Below are 20,706 nucleotides of genomic sequence, written 5' to 3'. Positions count from 1 at the left end.
AGCGTTATGGATATTCAAAACTGAAACTCTTTTGTGAGTGTGTTGCCAGAAGAAGAGAACCGATAAAATTGATAAATTAATAAATATTTGTGAAATATGGTGCGCTTTATTCGGCAATAAAAAATACCGAACAATGTTGCCTTAAAAAACAATTACCTTAAAAAATTGGGTACGTTGTTGGGCGCCATTTTGAAGATGAGTTATTTTTCCAAATTAATATGATTAAAAATCTCGTATTACAATCTGAAAAAAATCCTACTAAGCTCACCTTGGGCGTCATATGCTACGATTTTGAAAAAAAAAACCAATGGATTGGGTTGACAGGGCAGTTTTCGCGATAATAAAACTGGTATTTTAATGATCTCTTGGAATAGAAGGACTTCGAAAATGATATTCGGAATCATGGCAAAATACTAAAGCTGCTATATTTTAAATACTGCTATAGATTGCGTTTCATTTTCCTTCGTATTACCATTTTTTTTTGGTTATGTAGTTGTCCTTCAATGTATATTTAAGGTCAAAATCCAATTTTGATTTTTTACTTTTATTTTTAGTTTTTGTACAAAGATGGTTTCGGGTATTTTGGGATTTTATAAAAAGGTAGATTATCTCTCAGAAACGCTACAGATAATTTTATGTGTTTAACAAAAATTAGTGAACCTATTTCGGTATAGTTTTCAAGAAAATTACAACAATTTTTTTCCCAAAATAACAAAAAATTGGACTTCCTAGAAGCACACCACCAAAATACTTTGACCGGTTTTTAGACATCGATGATGTAAAATATATTGGGTTTTCGTCTGGAAAATTAAAAAAAGAAAACAAGTTATAATCGGTTCACTTTGGATATATCTCCCATTAATAATATTCTGCTCACTTTTCGCAAAGTCGAATAGAGCTTTATAATCATATCAGATTGATTATCGGCTCAGATATTCCTTTAGGTCCTTTGTATTTATTTTTTTACCAGATTTTATATTTATGCTTCTCAAGAAATGCCATACACATATAGTCCGGAAATAACTCAGACGAATTTTACTGCATGAGCTTATATTAACATCCTGAGATCATTTCATCAAATATATTTTTGTATCCAAAATAATTCAATATTTTTGAAATCCATGTTACTAGGTGGTTTTATAATAAAATAAACTATGACATACTCTCTCTGGGTCTTCATAGTCCAATATTTAGGCAAGAGTTAAAAAAAAAATATTAACAACTTGTAAATTGCATATTTCTCGTAATGCCTATAACATTATGTTTAAATTTCTCACCTCCCATTTCCCCAAGCCCCCGATTGAACTTCATCTTCAATATTATTTTCTTAGCTATTTCTACGACAACATATTTCTTCTCACTTTGTTTTTTATTCATTTCGCTATTTTTTTTTTGTTCAATTTTTTTTTCAAAATAACATTAATTGTCTGCAAATTGACAAACAGAAATTTTATTGTTGTCTCCGTTTCGATGTGTGTGCCTTTTTCCTCTCGCTCCAACTCCCTGCACATTTCTTGTTCAGTTTTTTTTTCATTTTTTTTCACATTGCAAATTTATTTTTAAAAGAAAAAATTCCACAATTCGAACGTGGACTGAAGTTCAAAAAGGTATCTAGGCAAAACGTTAACTTGATTTTCTATTTACCACAGAGGCAAGAGACGACGAAGATGTCGAAGAAGTTGGCGGTGAAGAGAAACGCACAGCAGAAAATAAACTTTGCAAAAATAGCTGCACAAGAAGACAAATATTGGCTTAAATAACAAAATGGTCAGTAAATGTCTGCTTACTACCAGCAAAAACCAAACACAAGAAAGAAAAAAAAAAGACGAGACAAAATGAACAAAAAAATTAGTGTCTTGAAGAAGTACAAAAATAAAAAAGACAAATTAAACTGGAGAAGAAGAAGCAATATTTGTTTTTAAAAGTACTCAGCAGAGGATTGGGGTTTTCTGAGACAGAGTTAAGTTTAAACACTGCTGGTCGTTAAAAAGACCTATTGGTATTCAATGAGTAGATATATGGGGTTTTTATTAAAAATCCCGGGGGTCTTCTATAAAACTATTATTGAAGTGGGGCTATTGGTCTATGAGACCATGTTTTTCTTATAAAAGATAAATATTTTTATAATTTCGACTATTTTTTTTTTCATTTTCGAAATTCAAATAAAATGTATTACCTCAGTCTTATATAAAATACATATATAATAATTAAAATAAAGGTCGAATTAATAAATAAAAATCAAAAAAATTTATTACGGAATTTTATTGCACTGTGGGACAAAATTGTATTTTTTTAATAATTACGGAGGAAATCCAACAGATTATTAAAGTAAAGGTAAAAAAGTTTGCATCGCAAATTAACATCAATAGAGAGGGCAAGATTCCCCTCTTCCACAGTTTTGGAAATTTTCGGATTAGGATTCCTGGGAATCCGTGTATTACAGGGTGAAATGAAAAAAAAAACTACAACCAACTTCGAACTACTGCCATTTCTAAGCCAGTCGTCCGACTGCTGTTAAAATTATTCCAATAACAGCTCATTATATTGTTTACAAGCGTACAAAAGCATTTTGGTGAGAATTTTCCAGAAAAAAAGTTATTCGTGATGGAATTCAAGCTTGATAGTGTGATTTCTTTATATTTGGCTGAAAAATCACAAGTGGCTATAGTTAGAGCACTCCAGCATTTAAATGTGAATGAATCTTTTGTGTCTCGTACCATCGCTCGTTACCGTGATACTGGTAGAGTAGCCCGACGCCAAGAAAGTGGACGGAAGAAAACAGCAAAATTAGCAGAAATGGTTCGAAAAATAAAGAAGTGACTCGATCGAAACCCGCGTCGCAGTGGCCGAAAAATGGCTCGTGAGCTGACCATATCGCAATATATTTCATTCGGCAAATATTGACAAATGAGCTCGGGGTAAAGCCATTGAAATTCCAAAAAGTGCTAGAACTTACACCGCAACAGAAAGAAAATAGACTTAAAAGAGCTAAAGAGTTGCTTCGCTTGGCCGAAAGCGGTGAACTGCCGAATTTGGTTTTCACCGATTCGAAAATATTCGTTGATCGTGATTACTTGATACAGAGGTCAGATAAATATGAACACCTACGGTTGGCCACCAGAACTCAAGCGCCGGCCATCTTCGCTCATATTAATCGACCATGGCATCAGAATAAATACTGAACATTTTCGCGAATATATTCAGGAGGGTGTACTAGAGCCTTGGGCATGCAAACATTTTGGCCGCAGACCTTGGACATTTCAACAGGACTCAGCACGCGCCACCCAAGAATGGTTACAAAATGAGGTTCCTCGCTACATTTCCAGCGCACAATGGCCCCAAAAATCTTCGGATACCAATCCGTTGGACTATTGTATCTGGAGTATTTTGGAAAGCAAGGTTGGCACTAAAAAATATCAAAGTGTCGATCACCTCAAGCAAGCGCTTCACCGGAAATGGGCCAAAATACCTCAGAGCAACATTCGGGCAGAGTGTGACGGTTTCATTGACCATTTGAAGGCCATAATTCGTGCCAAAGGTGACCAATTCGAACAAATCTAAACTTATTCTAAAATTTGATGCTATTTCCGACATTTTTTGCTTTCATTCAATAAAATTTAAAAAAAATGTGAAAATTATGGCGTTTGACTTTGTTGAAGTTTTTTATCTCAACCTGCATATATATCCATAATCAGCATAAAATTTTAAGTCGATTCGACGATGTCCGTCTCTCTGTTGAAATCAGGATACAGCCTATAAAAATTTTTGTCCCAAAATTGGTAGTTGTTGTTCGTAATGGGTTCTAGTTCCTGTGGCGGAACATAGTATGCATAGGGCAACGAAATAGTCATCCGATTCTCTTCAAATTTCACAAATATCAATATATGTCCTAACACGAGATCTGTTGTGAAGATGGGATATATCGGCTCACTCCTTCTGGTACCTGCCCCACAAAGGGTCCAGCATTTTAATAAAAAAAACACTGATGAAATGCAAAATAAGCATCGAATTCTCTTCAAATTCCACACATCCCAACATTTTTATCAACACAAGTTCTGGCTTGAATATAAAGGACAACTCCTTCTGGTAACTCCCCCACAAAAGGTAAAAAATGTTGATTAAATTATATCTCTCACAAAATTCGAAATAAGCATCCAGTTGTCTTCCAATTTAATACAACTCAATATTTCATCTGACACATGATGTGCTGTATAGATGGAATGCATCGGACGATTCCTTCTGGTACATCCGCCAGAAAGGGATCAAAATTTCCAATAACAAAACGCTTATTAAATTTGAAATAAGTATTGGATATTTTCCAAATTTTAAAATCTCCCAATATTTTTATTAACGCTAGATCTGGGGTGAAGATAATGTATATTGGCCCACCCCTTTTGGTACCGCCCCCACAAAGGATCACAATTTTCAATTGCCATATATCTCATAACTTGCGAAACAAGTCAGCGAAATTGTCAAGGGTGGTATATCAGTCGAACTTGGTACATCTAAATATTTTTCTCAACCAGAGATGAGATGTGAATATAGAATTTACCGGACCACTCCTTCTGTTACCACACCCATAAAAGGTTAAAATATTGATTTACAATTATTCGCATAATGGTGGAAAAAAATGTTCTACTAGTCGGGAACCTCCCACATAAGGGGTCAATATTTTGAATGATTGTAATATATGTCAAAATATATTTAAATTCACAAATGTTGGCTAAAGATATACATCTGTCGGCAAATGCGACTGATATTTTTTAACCTGTTTTTTAAGATATATTGAATAATCAATACAATTCGATATCCATTTAAACTTCTTTCATCTTCACTCAAAATATATTTTATTTTATAGATTTCTTAATTAAGTTTTATGTTAATTCTTATTGTTTTTCGTTTTTTTTTTTCTTTCATTGCAGTTAACCAAAAGAAAAGAAAACTCCAAGTTGTAAACAAAACCTGTGGATTTTTTTTTTTGTTAAATACCTATCTCAACTAATTAAGGTGAGTTTTCCATTTTAATTTTTGGGGGTTTTCAAATTTTATTTCACATTTAGAATTTTGGGTTCATGTTTCAAATTCATCAATATGGATGTGTTTTTTTTTAAACTCATTTTATTTGGATATTTTATGGGAATTCTTGGAGTTTTCTGTTTATTTGATTTTAAATTTATTTCGAAATACTTATTTAATAAATATTGAAAACTTGCGCCTCGTCAAGGGAATCGAATTCTATGTTTCATGATTAATTCTTATCTCAGTTTAATGTTTACCCGACCCAGTGGCCTGTGATAAGTAGTAGCCGCGTGGAGAAAAAAAGACCTTCCTTGTCCTAACCATTTAGGGCATTGGAACACAATATGATTTTATTTTTATTCCATTTTATTTACTTAAGATAAGAATTCAATTCGTTACAAAGCAACGAGTGTGTGAATGTATGTCGATTGTTATCAACGAAAATCTTTGAATTTGTCCATGACGTTGAAGTTTGGTTTTTATTTGTTTTCCAACTTTACTTTCGTTTTCATTTGAAAAAAAAAAAACCACAAAGAATTCCTGCCATGGAAGTCGTTTCCATCCGTCGTTGGCTATTTTTAGCCTCAGCGTTTAGATGTCAAATGCAAACATGCTGACATCGCCGAGACGTGGTTGGTACTTATTTCTTGTGCCGCCAATATCATTTGGCTAGACGAAGAAACTATTTAAGGATTGTGGCAAGATGTGAGGCCGAAGAATAAAAGGTCTACAATAAAATTCATTATAAATAAACACACACACACACACACACACACATACATACAAACAGACATGCCTCAAATAAAAATAAATAAACCAAAATCCTCGGTTGATGGAGAACAAAGGTTATACGACTGCCGCTGCTGTGGTTGCAACATTTTTATTTGTCTTTCCAACTTCTTGCAAACATTTGTAAACACACATGCTGTCAGACAGACATACAGACACATATGCATTAAGGGACAAGTTGGTTGGACATTAACAACCAAATGATAAAAGCACAGTGACAGACAAAATGTGTGAAACTTCCATTTTAGGATTGGACTGCAGAAAGATTTGTTCTAAAACACGATCAACGATTTCTTGTTACAAACAATACATTAGCAAAGAAGGCCTTAAGGTGTGTTTTATATAGAGAGGACCAAAAGGTCTGATGGTCCAGTGTGATATAATAGTGTGATTTCTTTATATTTGGCTGGAAAACCACACGTGGCTATCTTTAGAGCACTCCAGCATTTAAATCGTATGTGTCTCGTACCATCGCTCGTTACTGTGATGGTGATACTGGTAGCGTAGCCCGACGTCAAGTAAGTGGACGGAAGAAAACAGCATCATCAGTAGAAATTGTTCGAAAAGTCAAGGAAGTGGACGGAAGAAAACAGCATCATCAGCAGAAATAGTTCGAAAAGTAAAGAAGCGACTTGATTGAAACCAGCGTCGCAGTGGCCGAAAAATGGCTCGTGAGCTGAACATATCGCAATTTTTCATTCGGCAAATGTTGAAAAATGAGCTCGGGATAAAGCCATTGAAATTCCAAAAAGTGCAAGAACTTACACCGCAATGGAAAAAACAGACTCAAAAGAGCTCCGATGAGAAAAAATTCGTTGTCAGCTGAAAATGTGCAGCTTCGGTTGGCCACCATAACTCAAACTCAGATGGTGTGAGCCGCCATAACAGCCGATGTTCGCTCTCCGTTCGTATTAATCGACCTTGGCAATATTCTTGAGGGTGTATTAAAGCCTTGGGCACGCAAACATTTTGGCCGCAGTCCTTGGACATTCCAACAGGACTCAGCACCATCGCACTCAGCACGCGCCACCCAAGAACGGTTACAAAATGAGGTTGCTCGCTTCATTTCCAGCGCATAATGGCCACCAAAATCTCCGAATGCCAATCCATTGGACTATTGTGTCCGGAATATTTTGGAAAGTAAGGTTTGCACAGTGGAAATCACTCTAGCTTTAGAACGAAATAAAATAGGCTGATGAAATTTTACTCAAATCTATATTATGTCTGCCGGACTTTTGGTATTCAAAATGGGACATGTAGCTCCACGTCTTCCAATAACGGTACCTCCCGATATGTGGTATTTTGATCATTTTACCGACATTGTTCACCGGAATTGTTTCAAGTTTGGTAATTGAAGTTCGTATTGGATACTACAGCCTATGACAGAAGATTGTCAGTGCGGGTTCACGCCCCCCATATAACGGCACCTCCCGATATTCGGTATTTTGGTAATTTTAGCGACATTATTTACCGGACTTGTTTCAAATTTGGTATTTGAGGTTTGTAATGGATACTTAAGCATATGGCAGAAAATTGTCTTTGCAGATTCACGTCTTCGTATAGACACCATCTAAAGGCACATCCCGAAATTCGATATTTTGATAATTTTGAAGACATTATTCACCGATTTTTTTGCAAGTTTCGTTATTGATTTGAACAGAATTTTTAACGGATTTTAATTTTTAGGAAATTAAAAAATTCGTTTCAAATGGTGGAGGGTATTCAAAGTTCGGCCAGGCCGAATTTACAGCTTTTTTTATTAGTTTCACCTTCAAGTCTATCAATCCATCAATATGTAATACCCCAAAACGACACCTTCAGCTCCTCAACTGGTTCGATTCGATGGTAATTGAATACCTTTCGATTTATAAATATGGACTTCATGTTATACCATACCATACCACCGCCACACCTCTCCTCCCATTGTCTAGTCTAGTGTGCCGGACATCACTGCTCAAAATATTCCACAAGCGTTTGTAACTTTATCTGCACGTCTGCTTGCAGTTGTCATTAGATTAACACGCCTGAATGAAACTGCTACCGCCTTTTGAACGGAGAGCAAAAAAAAAAAAAAAAAAACGAAAACGACACACAGTACAATGGATGGTACGCTACAATGTATATGGTGATGATGATGTCGCTGATGATGATGCTGCTGCTGCTGACGTTGCTACTGGCGATGGATGTTACCTTAGAAGATTGCTGCAATAAGAGATTTTCAGAGATTTGCAAATGATTTGGGTGACAAACAAAAAAAAAACCTTACCGTAATGATGTTGATGACGCAGATGCTGCTCATCATCACTGGCGTGATAATTATTATCAGCATATTATCATTATCTTCATCAGGTTTTGCACAGCACAGGTTGATATTAAAAAAATAAGAAAGAAATAAGTAACAACAAAACCCTTATTTGCTAAAAATCAACCAAGAGTAAAGTGCATAGTTTGCTCTGGGTGCTGATGTTGGTTGCTGGCATTGTTTGCCCTGTGTCAACAGTTGGGGATGATGTTGATGTATGTTTCCTTTGGAGGTTCTCCTGTTTTGCAAGGAGAAATACTTATATATTTCCACAGATCAACTCTAAGCTAATGTCGAATTCTGAATTTTCGGAGTAGAAAGTAGAATCCTTACATCGTACTCTCTCAATCGAACCCTGAAGGAACCTCAGGCGTTCTTCAAAAAATTAGCACCTGCTTTTTTAAACTCTGCTGTTCATCCACAAAAGGGTTCTACTGTTGTCATGATTTTGGTAGCATTTTTTCTCTCTGTGCACTTGTATATTGTCTTAAGTGTTTTGTTTCGTATTTCAGTTTATTTTCGGTGACGTTCGGTATCTTTTTTCTTGGCTGCGTCTTTTTTTCTCGTTTCCAGTCATTCTTGGCAAATAACGTATCATGTTGCAATTTTGTTTGTTGTTTTCGTTGTTGTTGTAGCTGCTGCTGCATTGTGTTGAAAACTTCTTCAAATTTGTTGTTGTAAGATGAGCCGTTTTTGGAAAATATTCACATGGTAGCGGATTTTGAACGCACACGGGAGCCACGATTATTGGCATAGCACAGTAATTCTGTGATTCCGAATTCGATTTTCCTTAGCCAAAACTAGATTTATTGTTATCACCGGTAATTGAAAACTAATAAGACTCGATAGTAAAGGTATAAAAACTAAGATAGCTCAAAATTATATATATATATATATATATATATATATATATATATATATATATATATATATATATATATATATATATATTTTTTTTTTTTTTTTTTATTTTGGGAAAACATATTTTTATACCCTCCATATGCCATATGGCAACTACAAAGGGTATATATCAATTAATACGACCAAAACTTGCCTATGGCCCAAATTTCAGTTTGAGGACATTTGGAGTATATCTACAGGTGCGCACGTAACTCTCGAGGGGAATATCCGATTTTGTTCAAGTTGGGCACATCGTAATATTTTTATCAAACATAGGTCGAGTTAGGAGTTGGGTAATATCAAACCACTCCTTCTGATACCTCCCCCACAAAGAATCATAATTTATAATAATTATAACTCATGAAATAATTATCCAATTGTCTTCAAATTTCACACATCGGGATATTTTTATTAACAAAAGATATGTTGTAAAGATGGTAGATTTCGGCCCACTTCTTCAGGTACCTCCCCCAAAGCGGGTCAACATTTTGAATAACCATGACCAGCTTATGAATTCCTTTCAAAATCGGTACGTAGCCATATTTTTTATTAATATAAGATGAAATATATAGGACAACCCCTTCTGGTACCTCCCCGACGATATCGTGAACCTATATAAACAATTATCTTCCAGAGGGTTAAGTAATCAGAAAGAATTCCCAGTGTGGATTTTCAGACAATTCCACTAGAAAATGTGGCTAAAATGATCATCATACCGAATATCGGGGGTAGGGTTTTATGGGGGCTATACGATATCGTGGACCAATATAAACAATTCTCTTCCAGAGGGTAGCGACATTATTTACCGATACTATTTCAACTTTGGTACTTGAATTTCGTAATAAATACTACAGCCTATGCCAGAAAATTGTCTGTGCAGGTCCACGTTTTGTAGCCCCCATGGTACCTCCCTATATTCGGTATTTTATATGATTTTACCTACATTATAAACAGATTTTCATTTCAAGTTTCGCATTTAAATATTGTAATAGCTTTTGACAGAAGTTGCCTATGCAGGTCCACGTCGTCGTATAGACCCTAATATACGGCTACATTCGGTATTTTTAAGATTTTAACAGGATTTTTAACGGATTTAATTTTTTTGAAAATTTCGGCCCGGTCAAACTTAAAGCTTTTTTACTTGTTTTTTTGTTTTTTTGTTTTGAAAGTAAGGAAAATGGCGGAAAACGTCAATTCAAGTATCAGAATTTTATTCAAAGTTAGTCTGAGGATTGTGATAGTTCGTAATACAAAATTATATATTCAGTTTTTAGTTTTAGGAATTAAACACATCTAAAAATATGGCGCCCAACGTCGCTTTATATATCAATGTTGGAATTTGCGAAAATTAATACCTCTTCAAGTGTCTGCTGACCTGACGGAAATAGTCCAAAGTATTTTTTCCCGATTTGAAATCCACTTGATTCCTTCCAATCATGTTGTTATCATGTCACCTGTAATTGTATATTTGACACACAACTTTTAATCAATTTCATCTTTGTTCGAAATCAAAACCTCGGGAGTTTGTTTATATTATTTCACATTATTGTTGTTGCTGCCACAAATGAAAATGTCAACTTTTCCACACACACACGCATACACAAGACACAAAATTTCACTTTTCAAACAAACGAAAATTTGCAAAAGTGAGAGAGACATTACAACGGCAGACAGTTTCTGGTGTGGTTTTTCCGGATTCGTCATTTGTGAAACCTGACAAAAACGCGCACCACCAGCACACGCTTACTCCCGGGACCAGATCATTCATTAGTTACTTCGTTTTTGTTTTTTTCACTTAATTTCAAAATGCGTGATACGTAGATGCGGAAAAAATAGTAAAAACACCAACGAAATGGCAACTCTTCTTACATCCAATAAAGCAAAACAAACAAACAAAGAAGGAGAGAGGGCGGACGGGATGGTAGCCTAACAGGCAGACAACTAGCAAGTGCGTCGTAGTAAATGAAAACAAGATAAGAAGCACAGCAGAATAAAAAATAGTAAAAACAAAATCTAAAAATCTCCAAAGGGGGAGCTGGCTGGCTAGCAAGCATCCAGCAGCCAGTCGGCTACCCAATACTAGTTGTGTGGTAGCTGCTTTATGCAACTGGATTAATCCAAACAAATGATGATTGATAGATCTCCACCGTAGCAAGTTTTGTATTTCAATACAATGCGGGAGAGGTGTGTGAGTGCCCGTATGGAGATGAGAGCATCACGGGGCCTGGGGGATGCTATTAAAATAAAAGGGTGATAAACAAGTTCTACAGAGACAACAAAATGCATAACACATGCAAAGAAGCATCCATTAAGCAAACAACAGCAACAACAAAAGCTCTACATTGCTTTAACAACAATTAAACACACAGAACGACACTGTGGCTAAACTAAGAACAACAAAAAACCCATGTATATATATGAGGCAGCATCCATTGAATATGTACTCCGACAGCAATACGAACAAAAACAAGTGTAGCCGAGATGAATAGCAACGATAGCACCAGCAACAACAACCACAACAGCCATCATGAAACAATAATGGAAAAGATGAAAAATAATAATTAGAAGCAACACTTGCACTACTTTGAAACCTAATGCATTTCCATCATGCTGAGATGCTGGTGGGGGATGAGGGAGGTGTCTGCTGTAACTCCTCACCCAAACACCCTCTTCGCAAGATTGGAGATGTTGTTTTGTTTTCAGTAACAGAGATGGAAAATGTGTTTGAAATGACAAATTGAATTGAATGGAATGAATCCTATTTTGAAAGATATGGCGCCCAACGTGGGCCCGAGAAGTAGTTAATATTTTTTTGTTAGAATTAAATTTCATGTTTTTATATAATAAATCCTATTGAAAAAAGTGGCGCCCAACGTGTGGCTTCTGGTTTCGGTAGCATTTGAAGGCCACATTTTTTTATACCCTCCATCCATTTTTATACTTCTCGATATATTGATGCACTACACCCTACAAATTATATATATTCTGGATCAGCGTAAAATTCAGGGATCACTTAGCCAATGTTTATTCAATTTGTATACATATAAGCACAATTTTACAAAATATAAGTGTCAAATTTGAGAATTTTCTATTTCGAATAAAATATGTCCTGTACAATTTTTATATCATGGGAATTTTTTTAAATAAGGAAAATGGCGCCCAACGTTTGTTTAAGCATCCAGTTTAGGACTGCAACCTTAAATACTATTTTTTACAACTATTTGGCCCAATGCTTATTTTCATATGTCGAGAATGAAGAGAGTTCTAGGTTCATTTTTGGCTTTAAGTAAATTAAATCCATTAGAAAACCAGTAAAGAAAGTCCTAAAGTCGGGCGGGGACGGTTTTATGATACCCTACACCACTTTGCTAATTTAGTAGAGCTTCACATCACAAGTAAAAGTTTTTTTTTGGGAGAATTCAATCATACACGCTATGATTATAATTATAATTTAAAGTTCAAACGACTAAATATGCCGAAGCATTTGTATCTTTTAAATTCGGACTTGTATTGCCCATTTGGCGCAAAATTAATTTGAAATCAGACAAAGTTATATATGGAAGCTATATCCAAATCTGAACCGACCTTGTTGAAATTTGGCAAATATATTTCTGAGCTGTATTTGATATATTTCCCAAAATATTGTTGTTACAGAGTGCATATTACGGCTTTGGGTAACAAATACAACAAATCGGATGAACAATATATATGGAAGCTATAGCTGAACCGATTTCGATCAAAGTTGGCATATTAATTTTCAAGCCTAATTTGGTTGTATATGCACAATTCCATTCTTTTCGGGCTGATATTACACGTTTGATGCACAATAAAAGGTAAATCGGACGAAGATATATATGGGAGCTATATCTAAATTTTTACCGATTATCTCCAATTTCAATAGGGTTCGTCCTTGGGCCAAACAAATGTTGTTTGAAAAATTTCATCTCAATCGGATAATAAATGCGACCTGTACTTTGTTTACAAAAATACATGGACAGACGGACGGACGGACAGACGGACTGACATGCATAAATCAACTAAGAAAGTGATTCTATGGAGATCCTCAAAAGTAACTATGGGTCTATCTCGCTTCCTTCTCTATGTTACAAACAAATGCACAAAGACAATATACTCTTACCATTATGTGGTGTAGGGTATAAAAATTGCACCAATTCCTCTCTTCTCATTTTCAATTTTGAGCTAACAAAATGTCTAATGAGCCTCAATTTAAAAAAAAAAAAGATATTAATTTAACATTTTAAAAGGTTTGAAATAAAAAAAATTGGCAATTTTACACATTTGATGTATTATTAAATTTATTTGGGATTAAAAAATAATACAAATGGCGCCCAACGTTCATTTAAAAATGAAGGGCATTTAGAGTGGTCTAGGCTTTGGAACCGTGAGAAAAATACTTCGATCCCATCCATTTCTACATTAATTTTTCGTTTTGCAGAAAATAGAGAAAAAAAAGATCTACAAAGTTTTCTTCCTTTAGGAAGAACGATTGTTCAATGGCGCTTAGGTTTTACACGGCTAGCTTAATATTTGAAGGGACTACAGTTCTGGAAAACAAAAGTTGTCCAAATTATACGCTTGAAGAATAATTATATTTTAGTTGTCCAGGATAAGTCTCTTTTCAGAAATGGCGCCCAACGTTATGCATTTTTTTATTTTATGTTCAAAAATAAAAACGTTCGGAGACTTGAACTTAAGCATAATTCTTCTTCTTCATATTATAAAAAGTAATTGAATATGATAAAAAAGTAAAAAAGCTTTAAGTTCGGCCGGGCCGAACTTTGAATACCCTCCAAAAATTTAGAACGAATTCGGCAATTTTCAAAAAATAAATAAATAAAATCTGTTAAAATCGTAAAAATCCGAATGTCGCCGTTATTTTAGGGTCTATACGACGACGTAAACCTGCATAGGCAACTTTTGTCATAAGCCATTAAAAAATTCAAATGCGAAACTTGAAAAACAAAAATTCGGTGAATAATGAAAATAATCAAAATACCGAATATCGGGGGGTGCGGTTATATGGGGGCTATACGAAGACGTGGACCTGCACAGACAAATGTTTGTCATAGGCTGTAGTGTCCATTACGAACTTTAAATACCAAATTTGAAACAATTCCGGTGAATAATGTCGCTAAAATGATCAAAATACCGAATATCGTGAGGTACCGTTATATGGGGACTGTACCAAAAACGTGGACCTACATTGTCCATTTTCAATACCAAAAGTCCTGCAGACACCATATACATTTGAGTAAAATTTTATCAACCTACTTCATTTCGTTCGGAAGCTAGTGTGATTTCCACAAACGGACGGACATCGCTAAATCGACATAGAGTTTTATGCTGAACAAAAATATATATACTTTTTAGGGTCTAAAATGTATATTTGAGGTGTTAGCAACGGAATGACAAACTTAATGTACCCTTCATACTATGGTGGAGGGTATAAAAACATGATATAATGATGCCTGAGTGAATCGTTGATAGGCACTCAAAAAAAGAAATACTCCGTACCTTATTTTCTTTAAAAAATCTTTGTTTATGAACGCTTTGGTCTGGCGCCCAACGGGAGTCCTTATGTGTTCAAATTGAGATTTTATTTCGGAGTTGGTTTTAGAACTCTAGCGAAGAACTAATGCCTACACACCTGTAGTTGGGTTTCATTGCAACTTATCTGGGCGTATTTCATTTTAATGTGAAATGGCGCCCAACGTGTGTTCAAACTGACATTCTCTTTTGATATACATTTTCAAGAGAAGGAGAAAAAATAAAAAGTTGCGAGCATTTCCAACCCTGCTTCGACGTACTAATATTGTCCAATCGATTTTAACCCTTTCCCAACTCCACTCGGCACATACATGATGCATACACTCCATCTCCAATCTCATCTCATCACATGTAACCAACATCAATGTCATTCAAGCGCTAGAAAATGAAAAGACGACAACAACAACAACTTACCCACCACAACACCAATACATTCGTGTGAATGTCTAATGATGGTGTCATCATCGCCATCAGCAGCATAGCTGGCTGTCTCGCTAGTTGTCATCAGCGTCTTTGTTTGTTGTAGTTGTTTGTCTTTATTATTGTTATTATTGTGACCGACGACCATCTTTATTCCGATTTTCTATGCTGGTGGCTGGTTTTGGGAGTTTTCATAAATGGGTGTGTTTTTTTCGAGATTTTCTAGAGAGTGCAAGCAAAGCATCGTTTATCTCGTTTCTCGATTCGTGATGCTGTATTGGTGTTGTATTGAAAGTGCGTGACAACAAATTCATTTTCATATGAATGGGGAGGGAAAAAATGGTATTCATGGTTTTCAAGAAGTGAGGAAAGCTCGATTGGTGTTTGGAATATTGAAAAGTGAAGAGTTTGAATATGTTATGAAATTATATTTTTTAGATATTTCTTTTTTGGGTCACAAATTTTGGTATCAAACGGCGAGCTTGGGTAGGTTCGAATTCTTCTAAAAATTAAAGTTAATATTGAAAATGATAAGTTTGAATGTTTTATTTAAAAAAAAAAAATTTTTTTTGGTCACAAATTTGGGATAGCGAACATCGAGCATGTGTGAGCTCGAATACGCCTTTAAATAAATTTAAGGAAAGTTAGATTTAAGTTTTGAATATTAAAAATTTAGATTTTTTTTGCTCACTAACTTGATATACCAAACATCGAGCATGTATGAGCTCGAATTCGCCTTAAAATTTGAATGAAGGAAGTTTAATTTCAATAATGAGTTTGACATTTTAATTAGCAAATTTATAGATTTTGATGTTTTTTGATTTTGTTCCCAAACTTGAGATAGCGAACATCACGTGTGAGCTCGAATGCGCCTTTAAATTTGGTTGAGAAAAGTAAGACTTTTGTTTTGAGTATTGATAATTTTTATACTATTCTATGGAGGGTATATTAAATTTGTCATTCCGTTTGTAACTCCTCGAAATATTCTTAATAGAACCTACAAAGTATGTATATTCTGGAGCAGCGTGAAAATCTAAGACGATCTAGCGATGTACGCCTGTCTGTCTGTCTGTTGTAATCACGCTATCTTTCGAACAAATTGAGATAGAAGGTTCAAATTTTGCTCACATCTATATTTTGCCAGTAGGCAGGTTAAGTTCGGCCATGTAGGTCTAAGTTATCATATAACCCCCATATAACGGAACCTCCCGATATTCGGTATTTTGATGATTTACGCGACATTATTCACCGGAATTGTTTAAAATTTGGCATTTGAAGTTCGTATTGGATACTACAGCCTAAGACAGAAAATTATCTGTGCAGGTCCACGTCTTCGTATAGCCCCCATACAACGGTACCCCCCGATATTCGGTATTTTGATGATATTAGCGACATTATTTACCGGAATCGTTTCAAATATGGTATTAGAAGTTCGTAATGGATACTACATCCTAAATTAAAAGGTGAGCCATATAGGTCAACGTCTTCATATAGCCCCCATGTAACGGTACCCCCGATATTCGGTATTTTGATGATTTTAGCGACTTTATTTAACGATATCGTTCCAAATTTGGTATTTGAAGATCGTAATAGATACTGCAGCATAATACAGAAAATGCGCCATGTAGATCCACGTCTTCGTATAGCCCCCATATACCGTACCTCCCGATATTCGGTATTTTGATGATTTTAGCGACATTATTTACCGGGATTGTTTCAAATTTTGCATGTAAAGTTCGTAATGGATACTTCAGACCATGCCAGAAAATTGTCTGTGCAGGTCCACGTCTTCGTATAGCCCCCATATAGCGGTACCCCCTATATTCGGTATTTTGATGATTTTAGATACATTATAAACAGATTTTTCTTCAAGTTTCGCATTTAAATATTGTAATAACTTATGCCAAAAGTTTCCTATGCAGGCATTACGGAATTTTTAAGATTTTAACAGAATTTTTAACGGATTTTATTTATTTATTTTTTTTTTTTTGGAAATTGCCAAATTTGTACCAAATGGTGGATGGTATTAAAAGTTCGGCCCGGCCGAACTGACAGCTTTTTAACTTGTTTTTTTTTTTTAATTATTTTAAACTTTTTTATAACGGTATAATTTTTTTGTTTGTTTTCATATTTGTAAGTGCACTTAATTACAACCGTGTTAACGGCTTTGTAAGCTTACGGGATGAAAATTTACACCTATTGAAGGTTGTTTTACAATAAATTGGAGCCAGCTTTTGTTACATGACTAATCTCTTTGGACCCTAGCGTTATCTTTATTTTCTTAGATCAAAATGTGTGTCCCATAATATTTCATATATGAAACTTTTGTAAAATTGTTTGCTGGGCTTTATCACCATACCAACACAAGTAAATAACATTGAATTATAACATCTTTATGGTCATCTCTCACTCGGAGATATTTATACCACAGGTTCATTCTTCAAGCTGGCCGTTCCAAGCCCACATAGGCCTTTTAACATACATTTGTTTTAATATGCAATTATTGCAAGTTGTTTTAGTTTCATGAGCTTCATCAAAGCAAGCCTAGTACGAAGAGCTATGGATTCAAGTTAAGCAGTTGGGTTGGTGGTCGGTCGGTTGGTTGGTTAGTCGGTGTAGTTTAAAGCTGTTATTAACATTGCCGTTCATTCGTTCGTTTGGATGTTTGGGGTTCGGTACGGTTTGGTTTTGTTGTTAAACGACGTCTACAGCGACAGGGTGGTCATTTCAATTATAGTAGACCTGTTTTGCAAAACTCATTCGACCATATTAAGAAGATGAAAAACAAAACTGAACAAAACAAAAACGCCATGCGGTTTTGGTGGCTACAGACTCTCCTTGCCCCTTGCATTTTATCTCAGTTTCATTCATTAAGAATTCAGTTTTTTTTTTTTCTACAAAAATTTTATTGCATTTTGCTTCCAGAAAAACTGTCATCATTGTGGTTTGCCATTTTAAAAATAATTTTGAAATATAATTTAATTTTGCAGAAAAAAAACCCTGGCTACACTTTGTTGTATAAATCATAATTATGAAAAGTATTCACGTCTCAATTGACCGAAAAAATATAACACAAATCTGTTTATTTTTTTTTTTTTTGTTTCAAATTGTAGCAGTGGTAAGCAAAAATAGCGTTAGCTTAATCACCTGCAGCGGCAGTACTTCGAACAACAAATTGTGTCAAACTTTAAGCTAAGGTGTCTTGAGGTTTTTGTTTTGTCTACACCTTAATTTCCAATTGTCCAACTTTGTTGCTGGACGTTTGTGGTAGCCATGTTGTGACCATTCCACCATACACCTAAGGTGTTTCTTTTTGTATTATTTTATCGATTTTATTGCCAACTAGAAAGTGGGTTATAACAAATGTTAATACCACCAGCAGCAGCAGCAGCAGTTACCACCGCCAGAACACAATTAACTGACCATAGTTAGTTTTTTTTTCTCGATTCTTTGTTTTATTATTTAAATATTCTACGGGCGTTTGATCTAGAAAGAAATACCAACAATTTGTTCAAACATTGTTGGGCAACATGCAATCGGTCAGTTGTGTGTTCCATTGAAAAGAAACAACAAAAATAATTCTATAATTTTAAAGGTAGGGAAATATATCCACAGTCACTGAGAGAAACAATTCTTAGAGGAGGAAATCTCAAGGGTTTTGAAATCCTCAAGCAGTTTATACTAAATTTATTATTATTGCATATTATTATATAGAAACCAGTAAAGACAGTCTTAAAGTCGGGCGGAACCGACTTTATGATACCCTACACCACTTTGCTAATTTAGTAGAGCTCCGCATAACAATTAAAAGTTCATACACGCTATGATTATAGTTTAAAGTTCAAAGGACTGAATATGCCGAAGCATTTGCCTTTTAAATTCGGACTTGTATTATCCATTTGGTGCACAATTAACTTGAAATCGGATAAAGATATATATGGGTGCTATATCCAAATCGGAACCGATCTCGATAAAATTGGCAAATATATTTCTGAGCTGTATTTGATATATTTCCTTGAATATCGTCGTTACGGAGTGCATATTACAGCTGTGGGTCACAAATATAACAAATCGGATGAAGAGTATATATGGGAGCTATAGCTATATCTGAACCGATTTCGATAAAATTTGGCATACTTATTTTCAGAACTAATCTGGTTCTATGTGCATAATTCCATACCATTCGACCTGATATTACACGTTTGGTGCACAATAAAAGGCAAATCGGACGACGATATATATGGTAGCTATATCATAATTTTGACCGATTATCTCCAATTTCAATAGGGTTCGTCCTTGGGCCAAACAAATGATTTGTGCAAAATTTCATCTCGATAGGGCAATAAATGCGAACTGTACTTTGTTTACAAAAATACATGGACAGACGGACGGACATGCATAAATCGACTCAAAATGTGATTCTATGCAGATCATCAAAAGGAACTATGGGTTTATCTCGTTTCCTTTTGCCTGTTACAAACAAATGCACAAAGACATAATACCCTGACCACCTTGTGGTGTAGGGTATAAAAATCTCAGATTCTGGAAAACATTTTTAGAAAGAACAGAAAGTCCACTGATTTTATAGTAAAAAAAATTCTCAGATTCAGAGGAAATATTTTTTCTATAAGAAAAATGTTCGCTATTGAGGCGTATTGCCTCTGCTGAGGAAATTCCACAGTAACTGAAGACTGCTATATGTCTGTAGGAAAAAATATCAATTACAAATGCTTCATGAATTATTTTGCATCTAAAAACTGATACTGAGGATAGATGCTGTTTTACAGAAACGAATTCTTAACCACTGAGGACCGATAAACAATCGGACTTTATGACTGTCAAAGCCATTAGTAGTTCACAAGATAAACATTTTATACGACTTTAAAATAACTGTAGATTATTATTTTTTTTTTTAAATTTTACAAGGGTGGTATTTTTAGCCCGATTGCGGGAAACTACTAGTATTTATTTTTTAATTGGTACTATAAAAACATGCAACAACAATCTCTGTCAACGGGACAATAAAACATTTATTGGAGCCTCTCTTCACTCCCCCGAAAATCCACTATCCCTCTACCAAATGTCCTACATTGATTTTTTCTTCCAATTTTACTCTCGTCTATTTGAATGATTTTTCCTGTACCACCCAGAGCCCCAGTGAACAGAAAATAACCCCTTCCCTGCAGAAGTTTTTACTGGCATTTCCAGATTTAGTAAATTTTGTATTTATTTTTATATTCTCCACCTTGAGGGTATATTAACTTTGTCATTCCGTTTATAACAGACCTAAATATTCGTCATAGACCCCATAAGATATATATCTACATAATCAGCATAAAATTCCAAGTCGATTTAACGATGTCCAATCACGATACAGCCCAAATTATTTGACGTAGGGCTTCAAAATTTAGCAGTATTGTGTCTAGGATAGTTGGTATTGAAAATGAGATATATCGGTCCACGTTTTGGTATAGTCCCCATATAACGGTACCTCCCGATTTTCGGTATTTTGATGATTTTTTGTCACATTTTTCCACGGATTTGTCTGAACATTGGTATTTGTAGGTCATAATGGGTCCTAGTTCGGTTGGCGAAATTTTGTATGTACGGGTACACGCTTTGGTATAGCCCCCATATAACGGTACCTCTCGATTTTTGGTATTTTGAAGATTTTTGCCACATTTTTGACGGATTTGTCTAAAAACTTG

The 20,706-nt window shown here is 35.0% G+C and overlaps 1 protein-coding gene across 7 annotated transcripts in view; it reads left to right on the top strand.

The window, feature by feature from the left end:
- The window catches only part of LOC101890318 (rho GTPase-activating protein conundrum), a 249,626-nt gene that overhangs the window by 73,866 nt on the left and 155,054 nt on the right, over nucleotides 1–20,706 (top strand). For 6 of the 7 annotated variants that reach the window (XM_059120049.1, XM_059120045.1, XM_020036816.2 and 3 more), the window contains one exon: nucleotides 4,923–5,007. The exons of the other annotated variant lie outside the window; for it this stretch is intronic. The gene's annotated coding sequence lies outside the window, so the exon portion shown is untranslated. The remainder of the gene's footprint in view (nucleotides 1–4,922; nucleotides 5,008–20,706) is intronic. 7 annotated transcript variants of the gene reach the window in all.

This window comes from Musca domestica, unplaced genomic scaffold, assembly GCF_030504385.1.
Source record: "Musca domestica strain aabys unplaced genomic scaffold, Musca_domestica.polishedcontigs.V.1.1 16, whole genome shotgun sequence".
In the NCBI taxonomy this organism is placed as follows: Eukaryota; Metazoa; Arthropoda; class Insecta; order Diptera; family Muscidae; genus Musca; species Musca domestica.
This window is presented reverse-complemented; position numbering and strand designations above follow the sequence as displayed.